Below are 19,920 nucleotides of genomic sequence, written 5' to 3'. Positions count from 1 at the left end.
GTTTACAATGGACAACAGTCATTTTAGCATAGATTATCATGATTTTAATATTCTGAAGGGTCATATACAGTAACTAGCAACAATGACAAGAAGCAGCCTTGTGGGGTATTGTAGGTGGCTCGTTTCAGCTCGTTGTATCTTGTTATTGATACCGTATCTTGTTTTGAGGTATTTTGACTGATTTCACGTCTATGCTAATATGGCTAAAATTTTCTAGCTATCTAACCAACAACTGTAACAATGTAATTGAGAGACAACAAGTGCTCATTGTGCAAATGTATTAATTTTTTCAAGAAACATTTGGAGACTAAATATAGGTTACATTTTGTCAACCGTCTAAGCCAAACCCGTCTGTTTTGCCCCATAGTTGCACACACGTCGGTTTTGTTGCTAAACAACCAACCTGTCTATAGCAACTATGTAAAAATAATTAACGACTGGGTCGCGTCTGTATCAAAATGATGAAAATAACTAACAAACTGATTTTGTCCAGACTATATGTACTGTTGGAACAATTAAATTGTAAGAATTTACATATCAAAATAGTGTTTGAATGAAAATATGTAATTAATTGTTATTTTAATATGTTGGTAACCGTTTTATAAAAGCAAGGCACGTGAGGCAGTTACATTTAGCTGTGACTCTATTCATAAAATCCATAATGGGGGAATTTAGGTACTGTGGTAAATGTATTCCTTTTATGCAAATGTAGTACATTATAATAATGATATAGTTCATCAACTAGTTATGTAATTGTAAGACCTTTTTACAGTTGGTATAATGTCTGTAGCTTAAACTGTTAAAGAGCCCTACAATTTTGAAAACCAACCATTGACAGTCATGTTGTTTTAATAATGTTTGGTGGCAAGACTTGTGCTATTATCAGAACAGGGGGAAATTTTTTTTGAAATTAATACAGAAAAACAGTTTGAAGTGAAATAATAGTTTTGGCTGTAGCCGAAAGGACAGCAAATTCAAAAGCTAATTTGACCTATGCACTAACAAGGCTTTTCAGCATAAGCAGCTTGACTACTGCTGGAGTACTGTAGCTTTATTGATCTACTGTCCTTCAACAACAGATGTACTCACGTTGTATGGGTTGATTAGGATTGAAACCTTCTCTCAAACTGCCTAATACATACTCTTAGAGTAGGTTTACAGTTAAAACAGTAACAGAGGTTAACGGCTGTGATAAGAGATAACTGAGGATGGATCAACAACACTGTAGTTACTCCAAAATACTAACATAAATGACAAAGTTACATAAACATATTCCAAAACATGCATCCTGTTTTCAAAAAGAAATTAACTTTTTGTTCTGAATACAAAGCGTTATGTTTGGGGCAAATCCAACACGACACATCACTGAGTACCACTCTTCATATTTTCATGCATGGTGGTGGCTGCATCATGTTATAGGTATACTTGTCATCGGCAAGGACTAGGGAGGATTTCTTAGGATAAAAATAAACAGAATAGAGCTAAAAACAGGCAGAATCCTACAGGAAAACTTGGTTCAGTCTGCTTTCCAACAGACACTGGGAGACAAATTAAACTTTCAGCAGTACAATTACCTAAAACACAAGGCCAAATAGTTGCTTACCAATATGAAATTGAATGTTCCTGAGAGGCCTATTTACAGTTTTGAATTAAATCGGCTTGAAAATGGCTGTCAAGTAATGATCAACAACCAACTTGACAGAGCTTGAATAATTTATTTAAGAAGTCAAGGACAGGGGTCCAAATACATACACTAAACAATGATTTAGATTTATTAAGAACAAGTTGATTGGCAAAGTCATTCAAAACTGGCAGAATTAGTAGAATGAAGGTTACCACTAGAAGCATAATTGTGACGCAAAACAAATTACAATTTTGAATTACTCTGCCATTTTTATTCATGTCCCCCCTGTCCTTGACTTTTCCTAAGTAAGTCTATATAACTCACTATCATTGTTAGAATCTTAATATCACAAACAGAACGGGTGTTATAACCCGTTTTAGGAGGACATACCATTTTTTAAATGGTTTTCCCCCACTGCACCTTCTACTCCTGCCAGTTGAAGGTGTCCTGCCCAGTTGATAATCACCCAGACAATTGCCTCCAAACTGAACCTAAACTATACTGAAACCAATTTCACACATATAAGAACATATTGAATAAATTAAATATATTATGATGGGGGAGAATGGGTGAGTTGATGAGTGAGGGGAAGCAAATAATTGTGACGTGAATGGTGATGCATTGCACTTCCGCGTTGTTTCCGTACTGCTGATCTGTTTGTTGCTACTTGGCTACCTGCCAAACTTTTTCGCTTTTTACTCTTAATAACAATTTATTCAAACTCTGTATTTAACAAGTTGACCAAGGTTTTAGTTTTGTCCTCACACAACTTTTTTCATTCAACTATTTCAACCCGGACGCTTTTTCTGGACATAGATCTGCCGGACCTCCTGGCCCTCTTTCTGGGACTCCCCCACAAACAGGACCAAGCCTGGCCTGCTGAGGAGTGACGGACTCCATCCAAACTGGATGGGTGCTCTCATCTTATCTATAAACATAGACAGGGCTCTAACTCCTCTAGCTCCACATTGAGATAGGGTGCAGGCCAGGCAGCAGGCTGTTAGCCAGCATTCCAGCATAGTGGAGTCTGCCACTAGCACAGTCAGTGTAGTCAGCTTTCCCCATTGAGACCGTGTCTGTGCCTCGATCTAGGTTGGGCAAAACTAAACATGGCGGTGTTCGCCTTTGCAATCTCACTGGAATAAAGACCTCCTCCATTCCTGTCATTATTTAAATAGATTGTGATAATATCTCACATCTCGAAATATGACTTCTTAGATCCCTCACTTCCAAGGCAGTCATAGTCAATTAACTAATCACTGATCATAACCTTGATGTGATTGGCCTGACTGAAACAGGCTCAAGCCTGATACATTTACTGTGTTAAATGAGGCCTCTCCTCCTGGTTACACTAGTGACCATATCTTACGCGCATCCCACAAAGGCGGAGGTGTTGCTAACATTTACGACAGCAAATTACAATTGACACCAAAAAAGAGGACTGCGTTTTTGTCTTTTGAGATTCTAGTCATGAAATCTATGCAGCCTACTCACTATTTATAGCTACTGTTTACTGGCCTCCTATGCTATATACAGAATTCCTCACTGAATTCCCTGAATTTCTATCAGACCTCGTAGTCATGGCAGATAATATTCCAATCTTTGGTGACTTCAATATTCACATGGAAAAGTCCACAGAACCACTCCAGAAGGCTTTTGGAGCCATCATCGACTCAGTGTGGGTTTTGTCCAACATGTCTCCGGACCTACACAGTCATACCCTGGATCTAGTTTTGTCCCGTGGAATACATATTGAGGATCTAAATATTTTTCCTCATAATCCTGTACTATCGGACCACCATCTTAATACATTTGAAATCACAACAACTAATCTGCTCAAACCAACGATTATCAAAAGCTGTGCTATAAATTCTTGGACAACCCAAAGATTCCCATATACCCTTCTAGACTCCCTCCACCTACCCAGGACGTCAGAGTACAAAAATCAGTTAACCACCTAACCGAGGATCTACATTTAAACTTGCATAATACCCTAGATGCAGTCACACCTCTAAAAATAAAAAATATTTCTCACAAGAAATTAGCTCAAGCCCTGAAGCAAGCTTCCAGAAATTGGAACAGAAATGTCGCTCCACCAAACTGGAAGTCTTCCGACTAGCTTGGAAAGACAGTATATATGCAATATCGAAGAGCCCTCACTGCAGCTCGATCAGCCTACTTTTCCAACCTGATTGAGAACATAAAAACAATCCAAAATATATTTTTGATACTGTCGCAACGCTAACTAAAAAGCAGCATTCCCCAAGTGAGGATGGCCTTCACTTCAGCAGTGATGAATTCATGAACTTCTTCAATGAAAAGATCATGAACATTAGAAAGCAAATTACGGACTACTCTTTCAATCTGCGTATTTCTCCAAAACTCAGTTGTCCTGAGCCTGCACAAAACTGCCAGGACCTAGGATCAATGGAGACACTTGAGTTTTTATCCTGTATCTCTCAACACATTCACCAAAATAGTCATGGCCTCTAAACCTTCTAGCTGCTTACTGGACCCTATTCCAACTAAACTACTGAAAGAGCTACTTCCTGTGCTTGGCCCTCCTATGTTGAACATAACAAACGGCTCCCTGTCCTCCAGATGTGTACCAAACTCACTAAAAGTGTGTTTGACCAAGAAAATTTAAAAACTATCGGCCTATATCAAATCTTCCATTCCTCTCAAAAATGTTAGAAAAAGCTGTTGCTCAACTGCCTTCCTGAAGACAAATAATGTATACCAAATGCTCCAGTCTGGTTTTAGAACCCATCATAGTACTGAGACTGGTAAATGACCTTTTAATAGCGTCAGACTAAGGCTATGCATCTGTCCTCGTCCTCCTAGACCTTAGTGCCGCTTTTGACACCATCGATCACCACATTCTTTTGGAGGGATTGGAAACCCTAATTGGTCTAAGCGGACAAGTTCTTGCCTGGTTTAGAGCTTATTTGTCGGAAAGATATCAGTTTGTCTCTGTGGATGGTTTGTCCTCTGACAAATCAATAGTGCGTTTCGGTGTTCCTCAAGGTTCTATTTTAGGACCACTATTGTTTTCACTATATATTCTAACTGTTGATGATGTAATTCGGAAACACAATGTCAACTTTCACTGCTCTGCGGACAACACACGGCTGTACATTTTGAGGAAACATGGTGACCCCAAAATACCCTGGAAGCCTGTGTTTCAGACATAAGGAAGTGGATGGCGGCAAACGTTTCACTTTTAAACTCGGACAAAACAGATATGCTAGTTTTAGATACCAAGAAACACAGAGATCCGCTGTTTGATCTGATAATTAATCTTGATGGTTGTACAGTCGTCTCAAATAAAACTGTGAAGGACCTTGGCATTACTCTGGACGAACATATCATGAATATTTAAAGGGCAGCCTTTTCCATCTTCGTAACATTGCAAAAACCTGAACCTTTTTGTCCAAAAATTATGGAGAAGAGCTAATCCATGCTTTTGTCACTTCTAGATTAGACTACTGCAATGCTCTACTCACCGGCTACCTGGATAAAGCACTAAATAAACTTTGGTTAGTGCTAAATACGGCTGCTAGAATCTTGACTAGAACCAACAAATTAGACCATATTACTCCAGTGCTAGCCTCTGGCTTCCTGTTAAGGCTAGGGCTGATTTACATTTTTTACTGCTAACCTACAAAGCATTACATGGACTTGCTCCTACCTACAGTCACAAGACGCAGGCCTCCTTATTGTCCCTAGAATTTCTAAGCAAACAGCTGGAGGCAGGGCTTTCTCCTATAGAGCTCCATTTTTATGGAATGGTCTGCCTATCCATGTGAGAGACGCAGACTCGGTCTCGACCTGTAAGTCTTTGCTGAACACTCACCTATTCAGTAGGCCCCATGATTGAGTGTAGTCTGGCCCAGGTGTGCGAATGGCAAGGCATTGGAGTGACGAACCGCCCTTGCTGTCTCTGCCTGGCCGGCTCCCCTCTCTCCACTGGGATTCTCTGCCTTTAACCCTATTACGGGGGCTGACTCACTGGCCTACTAGTGCTCTTCCATGCTGTCCCTAGGTGGGGTCCCTGACGTCGTGGCAGGCTTTTTTTGCTATACTCACCTTGAGACGGTTGAGTCACTGACGTCATCTTCCTGTCCGGTTTTGCGTCCCCCTCGGGTTTGTGCGGTGGAGGAGATCTTCATGGACTATACTCAGCCTTGTCTCAGGGTAGTAAGTTGGTGGTCTGTTGATATCCCTCTAGTGGTGTGGGGGCTGTGCTTTGGCAAAGTGGGTGGGGATATATCCTGCCTGGTTGGCCCTGTCCGGGGGTATAGTTGGACAGGGCCACAGTGTCCCCCGACCCCCCCTGTCTCAGCCTCCAGTATCTATGCTGCAATAGTCTATGTGCCGGGGGCCCAGGGTCAGTCTGTCCTATCTGGTGTCCTGTTTAAACTTAAGCATGCTCCCTCTAATTATCCCATCTCTCTCTCTCCTTAATGGCCATGTACTCTTACAATCTCCACCCGGCACGGCCAAAAGAGGACTGGCCACCCCTCAGAGCCTGTTTCCTCTATAGCAGGGTTCTTCTATTCCGGTCCTGGAGGGCCCAAACACTTCTGTTTTTTATTTCTACCTGGTAGTTAATTGCACTCACCTGGTGTCCCAGGTCTGAATTAGCCCCTGATTAGAAGGAGAGGATGAAAAACAGAGGTGTTTCGGCCCTCCAGGACCGAAATTGAAGAACCCTGCTCTATAGGTTTCTTCCTAGGTTCCTACCTTTCTAGGGATTTTTCCTAGCCACCGTGCTTCTACATCTGCATTGCTTGCTGTTTGGGGTTTTAGAGTGGGTTTCCGTATAAGCACTTTGTGACATCTGCTTATGTAAAAAGGACTTCATAAATACAATTGATTGATTGATTGATCGTGAATGAAGAACAGCCATTCTATTGTATTTATATATTTTAATTGTAATCTCAAAATAGTATGTACCCTATATCAGTCCAACAATATAATTAAGCATGAGTCTGGCACATGGGCTATGTGAGCGACATACGAGGGCCAAGGCAGCAGCAAATATTCCATGCTAGCCGTTGCGCAAGCCAAATTGCCCACAGCTCCCCACAAGGAGGGCAGATGCACTCGGAACAGAACCCAATACACCTGTGTCACCTGCAAGTGACTTGTTTGTGGGAAGTGTTTCAAGCAAGTAAAAGTGACAAAGAATTGTTTAAGGTGCGGTAGGTAGTCCAGCGGCTAAGGAGTTGGACCTGTAGCTGAAAGGTGGCAGGTTCGATTCCCATGCCAGGCGCTGGAAAAAGGGCAACTGGAGGGCTGCTGGGTTCACATCCTCAAGACATTCCCCTACCGTTGGGCCTTTGAGCAAGGCCCTTAACCCCACAACATGTTCTCCATCCAGGGGATCCAGCTTGACCCTGTGCTCGTCTCAACTGTATGTGTGCTGTCTGAGGGGGTGGGAACGGAGCAGAAGACACATTTCTGTTGTTCGCTGTAACATATGAACAACAAAGTTGTATTGTATTTGTCTTGAGCTAAATGCGATACAACTGATGCCACTGTGTGACGACGCACGCCATACTGTAAGCACGAATATGGTCACAAATATTGTGTCCAATAACTGACAATAATGGACTATTTTTTATGGCTGTCATATCGACACTTATATTCATTATAATGGCATTATTGCTTTTGTGCTGAATTTCACTATCTATCAAGCACAGTTGGCCCTTATACTGATGTTAAGGCTACTGATATTTTCTTCATTTGACTGCGCATCTTGCTGACCATAGTTTGGGTATTTTTATTTGTTTTGTCGTTATAAAAATAAGCTGTTACTGTGTTCCAATGCACATGCTTTCTGTTTCATAGTTGTAACAAAGGCACTCCACAAATAAAATTGATTTAACACTTGAAATTCTTTGTTTTTATTGGGTTTTTTTTTTACGTATAGCATACAGTAACATAAACTAATGAAAATGCTATTATGTTCTTTGAAATATATTTGTTTTCCTATTCTAATGTTACAAAAGACCTTCATAAACACGACCAAATTATTATTTTCAAATAGCATATATGAAATGTATTTATTAGACTGTAAGAATGTTGACATCTAAAAGACGCATCTGTCACGACTTCCGCCGAGGCTGCCTCCCCTCCTTGTTCGGGCAGGCTTCGGCGTTCGTCGTCACTGGAGTACCAACCACTGCCGCCCCAATCATCATCACAATTGTCTTGTCAATCACACACACCTGCTTCTATTCCCCTAATTAGTCTGTGTATAAGTGTTCCCTCTGCCCCCTTGTCCTTGTGGGTGATTGTTTATTTGTGGAGGTTAGTGAAGCTCGGTGGAGCTCATGTATTGTGTATCGACTGGAGTATTTTTCCTGTATGCCTTTTATTTTCCAGTGCTCCTGTTTTGTGACCTGGAGTGTGTTTGACGCATTACTGCGTACATTTACATTTACATTTTAGTCATTTAGCAGACGCTCTTATCCAGAGTGACTTACAGTTAGTGAATACATATTTTTTTATACTGCCCCCCCGTGGGAATCGAACCCACAACCCTGGCGTTGCAAACGCCATGCTCTATCAACTGAGCTACATCCCTGCCGGCCATTCCCTCCCCTACCCTGGACAAATTGAATGCACAGAGATATCATCACGATATCTCTGTGCATTCAAATTGCCATCAATAAAATGCAATTGTGTTTGTTGTCCATAGTTTATACCTGGCCATACCAAACATTTTTAGCCCACAACCCCGTTTTGATATCTGAAAATTCTCAGGACCCCAACCATGTAAAATAATTGTAATTAACAGCCAACGTTTACTTTTTTATTTGGGGCTATGTCAGTCAATTGACAAACTTTCTAACAGTATTTCTGATTGTTTTCTCAACTCACCATCACATCCTTTTAATGTGGGGCTATGACAGTCAATTGCAAATTAGTCTGACATAATGTCTCTTATCTCACCACCACTAATGAGATGGGTGTGCTTGATGCATGTCGCGTCAGAGCTTCTCAAAGTCAGGGGGCGTGGTCGACAGTGCGCACCTCATCTCTGCTGTCACATCCAACCTGGATTGATATTTGGTTTTAAAGCAGACGAGAATACTGCTTCACACAGACATGAGCTGGCGAAGGGTAGCCTACCATGAGTTTTAAGGCGCTTTGAAGACAACTGGGAACTCGAAACAATATGCAGTCAAATCATGACGTCAGTGATCTTTAGGTCGGAAAGTCGGAGCCTGAGTTTCCGAATTGGAATTCCGAGTTGGATGACCGTTGAAAACGATTTTTCCCAGTCGGAGCTAATTTCTTTCCAAGTTCCCAGTTTCCCGTTGTTTTGAACGTGGCATTAATGCTCAGAGGGAGACGGCAGGAACCAAAACTCCTCCGTAGTGACCCATGAATGCGTTGTCTGCAGCATTCGGCCACATGGCAGTTCAATCAGCTGTTCGATTTCACTTACCGCCATGTCAACTGAGCCAGGATCACAGTCAAATGGATTAGGAAGTAGGTCCCAAAGTGCTCTTCCAAGCGTTGGAAGTGAGCAGTAATCACTCGTGTGGGACACTTACTGATGCTGTTTTCTGTTATTTTCTTTTCATTACACAGAAAGTTAACCAAGTCTGTTTTTTTTTACATCCATTGTGAATGACAACAGTTCCTCTCTCAATGCGAAAAATCTTCCCAACACTCCCCCTCGATAACCACCAAGTCTCGGTGTGAAGTAGAACATTGTCATGATTTGATTCCATATCTCCACATAGTTTTGCGAACAGGGGTGTGCACAGTGGATGTGGTTTATGTAGTTTACAATCAAAGTTACCTGCTACAGTATATCTCTGAGTTCTGTCCTCAGCTCTTTTGCCACCAGTTGCTCTCGGTGTATCATACAATGCGTTCATATGGTAGAGGGAGACACTTTCATAACTAGAGTGCAGAGGCCTGCCCGCTGTCCCACCATAGATGGAGCCCTATCTGTGCAAAAGCCCACTATTCAATCCCATATGAAATCAGTTTTCATCAATATAGCCACGCAGCACACTGAACATCCCCTATGCCGTTTCATGCTCGGGAATCGTGAGACAGAACAATATGTCCTTGTGAATAGCATCCACCTACATGTTTAGCGAACCAAAGTCAATGCATGGGCATCTCGGACCTCACAGCTAACGTCCCTTTGGTTGAGAGCATAAGCTGGAGAATTTGAGTCGTTCAGTCAGAGCATAAATTCTTAATTGAACAGTGTTATCTGACAAAGATATTGATGTGAATGTATGTGCCTCTGCCTTCCCACACATTTTCACCATATCAATTGCGGCTCGTAATATCAAAGTCTCTGCAGTAGTGTATGGCTTCATAGCGTAGCGGACCTAGCCATTCATCGTGGGAATGATTCAAGTGCAACGGTCAAGTGCAGGCTTTTCCCATGATCTAAGTGTGCTCTCTCGTTGAATTTTATCTTTTAGATTTGAATAATTTTCATTTAGATTTTTAAGGTTAAGCACATTACAATGATTTTGAGATACAAAGACGATATTATAATATACAGTGGGTAGAACAAGTATTCGATACACTGCCGATTTTGCAGGTTTTCCTACTTACAAAGCATGTAGAGGTCTGTAATATTTATCATAGGTACACTTCAACTGTGAGAGACGGAATCTAAAACAAAAATCCAGAAAATCACATTGTATGATTTTTAAGTAATTAATTTGCATTTTATTGCATGACATAAGTATTTGATACATCAGAAAAGCAGAACTTAATATTTGGTACAGAAACCTTTGTTTGCAATTACAGAGATCATATGTTTCCTGTAGGTCTTGACCAGGTCTGCACACACTGCAGCAGGGATTTTGGCCCACTCCTCCATACAGACCTTCTCCAGATCCTTCAGGTTTCGGGGCTGTCGCTGGGCAATACGGACTTTCAGCTCCCTCCAAAGATGTTCTATTGGGTTCAGGTCTGGAGACTGGCTAGGCCACTCCAGGAACTTGAGATGCTTCTTACGGAGCCACTCCTTAGTTGCCCTGGCTGTGTGTTTCGGGTCATTGTCATGCTGGAAGACCCAGCCACGACCCATCTTCAATACTCTTACTGAGGGAAGGAGGTTGTTGGCCAAGATCTTGCGATACATGGCCCCATCCATCCTCCCCTCAATACGGTGCAGTCGTCCTGTCCCCTTTGCAGAAAAGCCTCCCCAAAGAATGATGTTTCCACCTCCATGCTTCACGGTTGGGATGGTGTTCTTGGGGTTGTACTCATCCTTCTTCTTCCACCAAACATGGCGAGTGGAGTTTAGACCAAAAAGCTCTATTTTGTCTCATCAGACCACATGACCTTCTCCCTTTCCTCCTCTGGATCATCCAGATGGTCATTGGCAAACTTCAGACGGGCCTGGACATGCACTGGCTTGAGCAGGGGGACCTTGCGTGCGCTGCAGGATTTTAATCCATGATGGCATAGTGTGTTACTAATGGTTTTATTTGAGACTGTGGTCCCAGCTCTCTTCAGGTCATTGACCAGGTCCTGCCGTTTAGTTCTGGGCTGATCCCTCACCTTCCTCATGATCATTGATGCCCCACGAGGTGAGATTGTGCATGGAGCCCCAGACCGAGGTTGATTGACCGTCATCTTGAACTTCTTCCATTTTCGAATAATTGCGCGAACAGTTGTTGCCTTCTCACCAAGCTGCTTGCCTATTGTCCTGTAGCCCATCCCAGCCTTGTGCAGGTCTACAATTGTATCCCTGATGTCCTTACACAGCTCTCTGGTCTTGGCCATTGTGGAAAGGTTGGAGTCTGTTTGATTGAGGGTGTGGACAGGTGTCTTTTATACAGGTAACGAGTTCAAACAGGTGCAGTTAATACAGGTAATGAGTGGAGAACAGGAGGGCTTCTTAAAAAAACACTAACAGGTCTGTGAGAGCCGGAATTCTTACTGGTTGGTAGGTGATCAAATACTTATGTCATGCAATAAAATGCAAATGAATTACTTAAAAATCATATAATATGATTTTCTGTATTTTTGTTTTAGATTCCGTCTCTCACAGTTGAAGTGTACCTATGATAGAAATTACAGACCTCTACATGCTTTGTAAGTAGTAAAATCTGCAAAATCGGCAGTGTATCAAATACTTGTTCTCCCCACTGTATATTTTTTAGCATATATTTTTTTTATTGGGGGGGGGGGGGGTGATTTAGAAAATTATCCCGCAACCTCATTTTCATATCAGGAGACCGCTACCATAACCCCACCGCCACCATGGGGCACTCTGTTCACAACGTTGACATCAGCAAATCGCTTGCCCACATGACGCCATCTGCCCGGTACAGTTGAAACCGGGATTCATTTGTGAAGAGCACACTTCTCCAGCGTGCCAGTGGCCATCGAAGGTGAGTATTTGCCCACTGAAGTCGGTTACGACACCGAACTGCAGTCAGGTCAAGACCCTGGTGAGGACAGCAAGCGCGCAGATGAGATTCCCTGAGACGATTTCTGACCATTTGTGCAGAAATTTTTAGGTTGTGCAAACCCACAGTTTCATCAGCCGTCTGGGTGGCTTGTCTCAGACGATCCTGCAGGTGAAGAAGCCGGATGTGGAGGTTCTGGGCTGGAGTAGTTACACGTGGTCTGCAGTTGTGAGGCCGGTTGGACATACTGCCAAATTCTCTAAAATGATGTTGGAGGCGGTTTATGGTAGAGAAATTAATATTCAATTCTCTGGCAACGGCTTTGGTGGACATTCCTGCAGTCAGCATGCCAATTGCACACTTGATACATCTGTGGCATTGTGTTGTGTGACAAAACTGCACATTTTAGAGTGGCCTTTTATTGTCCCCAGCGCAAGGTGCACCTGTGTAATGATCATGCTGTTTAACCAGCTTCTTGATATGCCACACCTGTCAGGTGGATGGATTATCTTGGCAAAGGAGAAATGCTTACTAACAAGGATGTAAACTAATTTGTGGACAACATTTGAGAGAAATAAGCTTTTTTGGAACATTTTGGGGATCTTTTATTTCAGCTCATGAAACATGGGACCAACACTTTACATGTTGTGTTTATATTTTTGTTCAGTATATTTGATTGTGGTAGAGATTATACTGTAGTGCTAGAGAGTGTACTTGAATGGATTGAAAAAGGAATATTGGGCAATTTTATGTAATTTATTTTCTACTTAAAGCCCCCATGCAGTCTGTTTCTTTTTAGAGCATTACTTTGTCAAATAAATCACCTGTGTGTGTTAATTATTTTAATGTCACTCCAAAATCTGTTTTTCATAATTGATTTCCCTGAGCCTCCTTGAGCCACTGAAATGCTCAGTCTGACTGTTTGGGCGTGGGGATACGGGATTTGAATATATTTACATATACAACCCTGATTGGCTAATATAATCACATAGAGACCACCCCATTACCCCTTCAAAATACAACAACAAAGGCACATGGTATTCAACCTGTCAGTTAGAGCTGGAGTTGGACCCTGAAAGCATCAAACTTCCACAGGTGTGTAGGCTACTTTGTTTTGTCATCAAAACAAAAGGCACACATCACGCATCTTCATTTGCTATATCATTGTTGTACTGTGTTCAGAAGATGCAGTAGATCACCAGAAGATGCTGGATCAGAACAGCCTGTATGCATGGTGGACCATCCTGGCCTATACCCTGTCAGGGCAGACCATTGGCCTCTGCATCTCAGAGTACTTAGTATTACTTGATGTGTTAGGCCTCTGAGACACAGAGGCCAATTGTATAATCTTCAGTATCATCACAAAGTCTATTTTGTCATTTTGTGAAATAAACTGAGTAGTAAACACTCTTGAATTAAACCTTTTGGAATGTTTTATGTTATTGAAAGTATATAAAGAAACCAGACTGCAATAAAAGGTTGTCTTTATTCATTATCTTGTCAGTTATTTACATAACATAATAAACAAATCGTAAACAAGGTTATAATGAAAGTCAAGGTCATGGCATCTAAGTATCTTCTCAGTTATTGTTTTACAACTCAAGCTCTAGAAGGTATAACTCGTTTACAGTAAAAGGTATTTATATTCTATATACAGTGGGGAGAACAAGTATTTGATACACTGCCGATTTTGCAGGTTTTCCTACTTACAAAGCATGTAGAGGTCTGTAATTTTTGTCATAGGTACACTTCAACTGTGAGAGACGGAATCGAAAACAAAAATCCAGAAAATCACATTGTATGATTTTTAAGTAATTAATTTGCATTTTATTGCATGACATAAGTATTTGATACATCAGAAAAGCAGAACTTAATATTTGGTACATAAACCTTTGTTTGCAATTACAGAGATCATACGTTTCCTGTAGGTCTTGACCAGGTTTGCACACACTGCAGCAGGGATTTTGGCCCACTCCTCCATATAGACCTTCTCCAGATCCTTCAGGTTTCGGGGCTGCCGCTGGGCAATACGGACTTTCAGCTCCCTCCAAAGATGTTCTATTGGGTTCAGGTCTGGAGACTGGCTAGGCCACTCCAGGACCTTGAGATGCTTCTTACGGAGCCAATCCTTAGTTGCCCTGGCTGTGTGTTTCGGGTCGTTGTCATACACGGCCCTGTGTAGCTCAGTTGGTAGAGCATGGCACTTGCAACGCCAAGGTTGTGGGTTCGTTTCCCACGGGGGGGCCAGGGGGGCCAGTATGAAAATGTATGTACTCACTAACTGTAAGTCGCTCTGGATAAAAGCATCTGCTAAATGACTAAAATGTACAATGTAAATGTAATGCTGGAAGACCCAGCCACGACCCATCTTCAATGCTCTTACTGAGGGAAGGAGGTTGTTGGCCAAGATCTTGCGATACATGGCCCCATCCATCCTCCCCTCAATACGGTGCAGTCATCCTGTCCCCTTTGCAGAAAAGCATCCCCAAAGAATGATGTTTCCACCTCCATGCTTCACGGTTGGGATGGTGTTCTTGGGGTTGTACTCATCCTTCTTCTTCCTCCAAACACGGCGAGTGGAGTTTAGACCCAAAAACTCTATTTTTGTCTCATCAGACCATATGACCTTCTCCCATTCCTCCTCTGGATCATCCAGATGGTCATTGGCAAACTTCAGACGGGCCTGGACATGCGCTGGCTTGAGCAGGGGGACCTTGCGTGCGCTGCAGGATTTTAATCCATGACGGCGTAGTGTGTTACTAATGGTTTTCTTTGAGACTGTGGTCCCAGCTCTCTTCAGGTCATTGACCAGGTCCTGCCGTGTAGTTCTGGGCTGATCCCTCACCTTCCTCATGATCATTGATGCCCCACGAGGGGAGATCTGCATGGAGCCCCAGACCGAGGGTGATTGACCGTCATCTTGAACTTCTTCCATTTTCTAATAATTGCTCCAACAGTTGTTGCCTTCTCACCAAGCTGCTTGCCTAGTGTCCTGTAGCCCATCCCAGCCTTGTGCAGGTCTACAATTTTATCCCTGATGAACTTACACAGCTCTCTGGTCTTGACCATTGTGGAGAGGTTGGTGTCTGTTTGATTGAGTGTGTGGACAGGTATCTTTTGTACAGGTAACAAGTTCAAACAGGTGCAGTTAATACAGGTAATGAGTGGAGAACAGGAGGGCTTCTTAAAGAAAAACTAACAGGTCTGTGAGAGCCGGAATTCTTACTTGTTGGTAGGTGATCAAATACTTATGTCATGCAATAAAATGCAAATTAATTACTTAAAAATCATACAATATGATTTTCTGGATTTTTGTTTTAGATTCCGTCTCTCACAGTTGAAGTGTACCTATGATAAAAAATTGCAGACCTCTACATGCTTTGTAAGTAGGAAAACCTGCAAAATCGGCAGTGTATCAAATACTTGTTCTCCCCACTGTATATATATATTATTTTTTTCTGTGATCAGACACTTTCTTATACAGATAGTAAATTAAATACATATCTGCACCAAAACAATTTACAGAAAGCATTGAGTCTTACAAATGATAAGGAAAGACATACACATGTAATATATTATTATTAAAACAATACTTTTGTTGAAAGAATAAGGTTAGGGGAATACATTGTCTCATTCAAACCTGAAAACAAAGTGCAAGTTAGGGCCTACATCACTATCATAACCATACCATCTTACACAAACGCTTGCACTTTCATTCAGGTGCCACACAGCAAACCACGTCATATTCTCCTTTTTATCTTTCCTGTAACAAAGCAAACAATTTTTTAGAGATGTCCTCAAGTACACTGAAGTTTCACTCTTTCTCTTCTGAAAATCAGCCAAATTCGTCTTCGATCTGTTTGTGCTATATAGCCAACTCCTATGGTATCATGGCATGACAACTATCAGACATTAAGAGTTAAGCAAGAGAGCATAAACATATCTGGTACCAGGCTAGAGCATTTCTACGACCTGCCCCACCAGCTTGGTATGTACAGCAGCCACCTCCACCAGCATCATGAGCACTGCGTCGTCGATGGCACCAGTTGAATTCAGGGCAACACATTATTGAAACCTTCACTTTGCATGTTGTCCATGATGAAAATATGAGTGATCCAAAGACCTGTCATTATTCAAATATCCACGTGGTAATATTAGCTAGCTAGCAAGTAGCCTAGGACAGGAAGTGTTTTTGACAGAAGAAGCCTCTCTCTCATTCTACGGTAGGACATATGCAATTACCAGATTAATATGCAAATACCAGATCAATGATCATTGGTCCATCAGATTGTTGTGGGACGTTATGCAGCGGCCCAAAACTCCATCCCGACCCAACAGGCTGAAATTCCATGAATTTCTTCCAAACAGCTCTTACACAAAAAGGGCATTATCATAATTTTCTCAATTTCAGAGTGTTATGTAGACCTTATAATTGTTTACTGTGCTGGGCCTTTATGATTTACCAGGTGCTCATAGGTAGAGCTTTTTTTTTTAAAGCTGAATGTCCTTTTCAAAATATGCAATTACCTTCTCCCACACACCTAATAATGGTCTTGTTATTTTACAAATGTTGTAGTACTGTAGCATTGTAGCACTGTAGTATTGTAAGGTCCATAAACACAATCCTGAATGTTTCTCTACTGCTTGGAGGTGTACTTGGTGTTCACTATTCATGCATGCAAGTATTTGTGTGATCTACAAGGTGTTGACAAGGTTAATTCTGTTTACACTCACAAAGCAGTCTGACTGGAGTATCTATCTTTCATCAGACAGGAACAAATACTTTCCTTCGATGTTTGATTTTCCAGGAAGTCCCATCCAAAAACTAAAAGAGTGGCCTCAATGTAATCTGACAATTACAGTGGGGAAAAAAGTATTTAGTCAGCCACCAATTGTGCAAGTTCTCCCACTTAAAAAGATGAGAGAGGCCTGTCATTTTCATCATAGGTACACGTCAACTATGACAGACAAAATGAGAAGAAAAAAAATCCAGAAAATCACATTTTAGGATTTTTAATGAATTTATTTGCAATTTATGGTGGAAAATAAGTATTTGGTCAATAACAACAGTTTCTCAATACTTTGTTATATACCCTTTGTTGGCAATGACACAGGTCAAACGTTTTCTGTAAGTCTTCACAAGGTTTTCACACACTGTTGCTGGTATTTTGGCCCATTCCTCCATGCAGATCTCCTCTAGAGCAGTGATGTTTTGGGGCTGTCGCTGGGCAACACAGACTTTAAACTCCCTCCAAAGATTTTCTATGGGGTTGAGATCTGGAGACTGGCTAGGCCACTCCAGGACCTTGAAATGCTTCTTACGAAGCCACTCCTTCGTTGCCCGGGCGGTGTGTTTGGGATCATTGTCATGCTGAAAGACCCAGCCACATTTCATCTTCAATGCCCTTGATGATGGAAGGAGGTTTTCACTCAAAATCTCACGATACATGGCCCCATTCATTCTTTCCTTTACACGGATCAGTCGTCCTGGTGCCTTTGCAGAAAAACAGCCCCAAAGCATGATGTTTCCACCCCCATGCTTCACAGTAGGTATGGTGTTCTTTGGATGCAACTCAGCATTCTTTGTCCTCCAAACACGACGAGTTGAGTTTTTACCAAAAAGTTCTATTTTGGTTTCATCTGACCATATGACATTCTCCCAATCCTCTTCTGGATCATCCAAATGCACTCTAGCAAACTTCAGACGGGCCTGGACATGTACTGGCTTAAGCAGGGGGACACGTCTGGCACTGCAGGATTTGAGTCCCTGGCGGCGTAGTGTGTTACTGATGGTAGGCTTTGTTACTTTGGTCCCAGCTCTCTGCAGGTCATTCACTAGGTCCCCCCATGTGGTTCTGGGATTTTTGCTCACCGTTCTTGTGATCATTTTGACCCCACGGGGTGAGATCTTGCGTGGAGCCCCAGATCGAGGGAGATTATAAGTGGTCTTGTATGTCTTCCATTTCCTAATAATTGCTCCCACAGTTGATTTCTTCAAACCAAGCTGCTTACCTATTGCAGATTCAGTGTTCCCAGCCTGGTGCAGGTCTACAATTTTGTTTCTGGTGTCCTTTGACAGCTCTTTGGTCTTGGCCATAGTGGAGTTTGAAATGTGACTGTTTGAGGTTGTGGACAGGTGTCTTTTATACTGATAACAAGTTCAAACAGGTGCCATTAATACAGGTAATGAGTGGAGGACAGAGGAGCCTCTTAAAGAAGAAGTTACAGGTCTGTGAGAGCCAGAAATCTTGCTTGTTTGTAGGTGACCAAATACTTATTTTCCACCATAATTTGCAAATAAATTCATAAAAAATCATACAATGTGATATTCTGGATTTGTTTTTCTCAATTTGTCTGTCATAGTTGACGTGTACCTATGATGCAAATTACAGGCCTCTCTCATCTTTTTAAGTGGGAGAACTTGCACAATTGGTGGCTGACCAAATACTTTTTTCCCCCACTGTATATAGAAACAGGACCATGGTTACACCATTTGTTATTGTACTATAACCCATTTCACTCAATTAGTTGCTTTAACCCTCTGTTCATGTAAAAAAAAAGGACAGACCTATTGTTGAATTGGCCGATAATTCAACCGTAATTAGGTAACTTTTGAAAGACGCGTCTCGACTTACCTTCCACTGACCAGAGGAGAGGAGGGGGACTGTGGTCATTGCACAGGGTGAACACAAGGGTGAGCATCTGTCTGTACTGTAGATTTCTGTAGATTTCAGACAACCAATATATGACAGCTCAGATTCTATCTTTAGGTGCAGCAGTCTAAAGACTCCTCCTCTCCTCTTCTCTATTCCAGAACAGATCTGAACAATGAGCTGCACAGAGATGCCAATTTTGTAGACTTTCACCTAATGTAGGTATACATGTATGTATACAGCAGATTCGTCATTTTACTGTATGGATTTGCAAAGGTAAACAATCCCCACTCAAACCTTACTCATTAATTCCTATAAACAGCGAGTTCTGTCACACTAGCTCATGTCACTCTCCCTGCCACCCATAATGCCAACTGGAACAAGCTCAGTGTAAGAGGCCACACCAGCAGTCATGAGTCATGACCGCAGTCAAATTTCACGTGACAGTTGAGTCACGGTAACTAGGTTTCTCCAAAACTGTGCTCTGATGCCGCTGATGGTCATTAGCAGCCTACCAAACTTGCTAACGGCCAGTCGCTAAAGGCCGGTACTCAGCACTATATTGTCCCTCTAATCACTCTGACATCAATGCAAATGCAATCGAGAATCAAATCAAACACTTAATGAGAGCCCTGGCATTCAGAGTTTGATCGGAATCGGATCACAGTGAGAGCCAGCTCCTCATAGGTGGAATTAAGTATTACTATAAACCCATGTTGCACAACATTTCTATAGGCTACGCTATGCAATTGCGTGAGAAAACAGTTTTGATGGCCTCTATTAAAAAGAGGAAGATCCCATCAGCTTTCTGTAGGCTAAACCTACTATATTTATTTATCAACTTTCCTAATATCAAAGATTATGGATATAGGCTACTGACAAGATACGTGTCTCTCCGCCCTAACAATGGGAGTCACAGGAGGTTGGTGGCACCTTAATTGGGGAGAACGGGCTCGGGGTAATGACTGGATCAGAATCAGTGGAACGGTATCAAATAGATCAAACACATGGTTTCCAGGTGTTTGATGCCATTCCATTTGCTCCGTTCCGGACATTATTATGAGCCGTTCTCCCCTCAGCAGCCTTCACTGATGGGAGTAGTTGTCCACAAAGCTGCACAGTGGGCTGTCAGCCTCATGACATGAATATGCATAGTACATTGCTTTGCTTTACAACTGGAGTAGCCTACCTGGCTAGCATGAAAATGAACTGCGGGAAAAGCGTCCCCCAT

Source organism: Coregonus lavaretus, assembly GCF_964263955.1.
Source record: "Coregonus lavaretus genome assembly, chromosome: 21".
NCBI lineage: Eukaryota > Metazoa > Chordata > Actinopteri > Salmoniformes > Salmonidae > Coregonus > Coregonus lavaretus.
Note: the sequence above shows the minus strand (reverse complement) of the source record.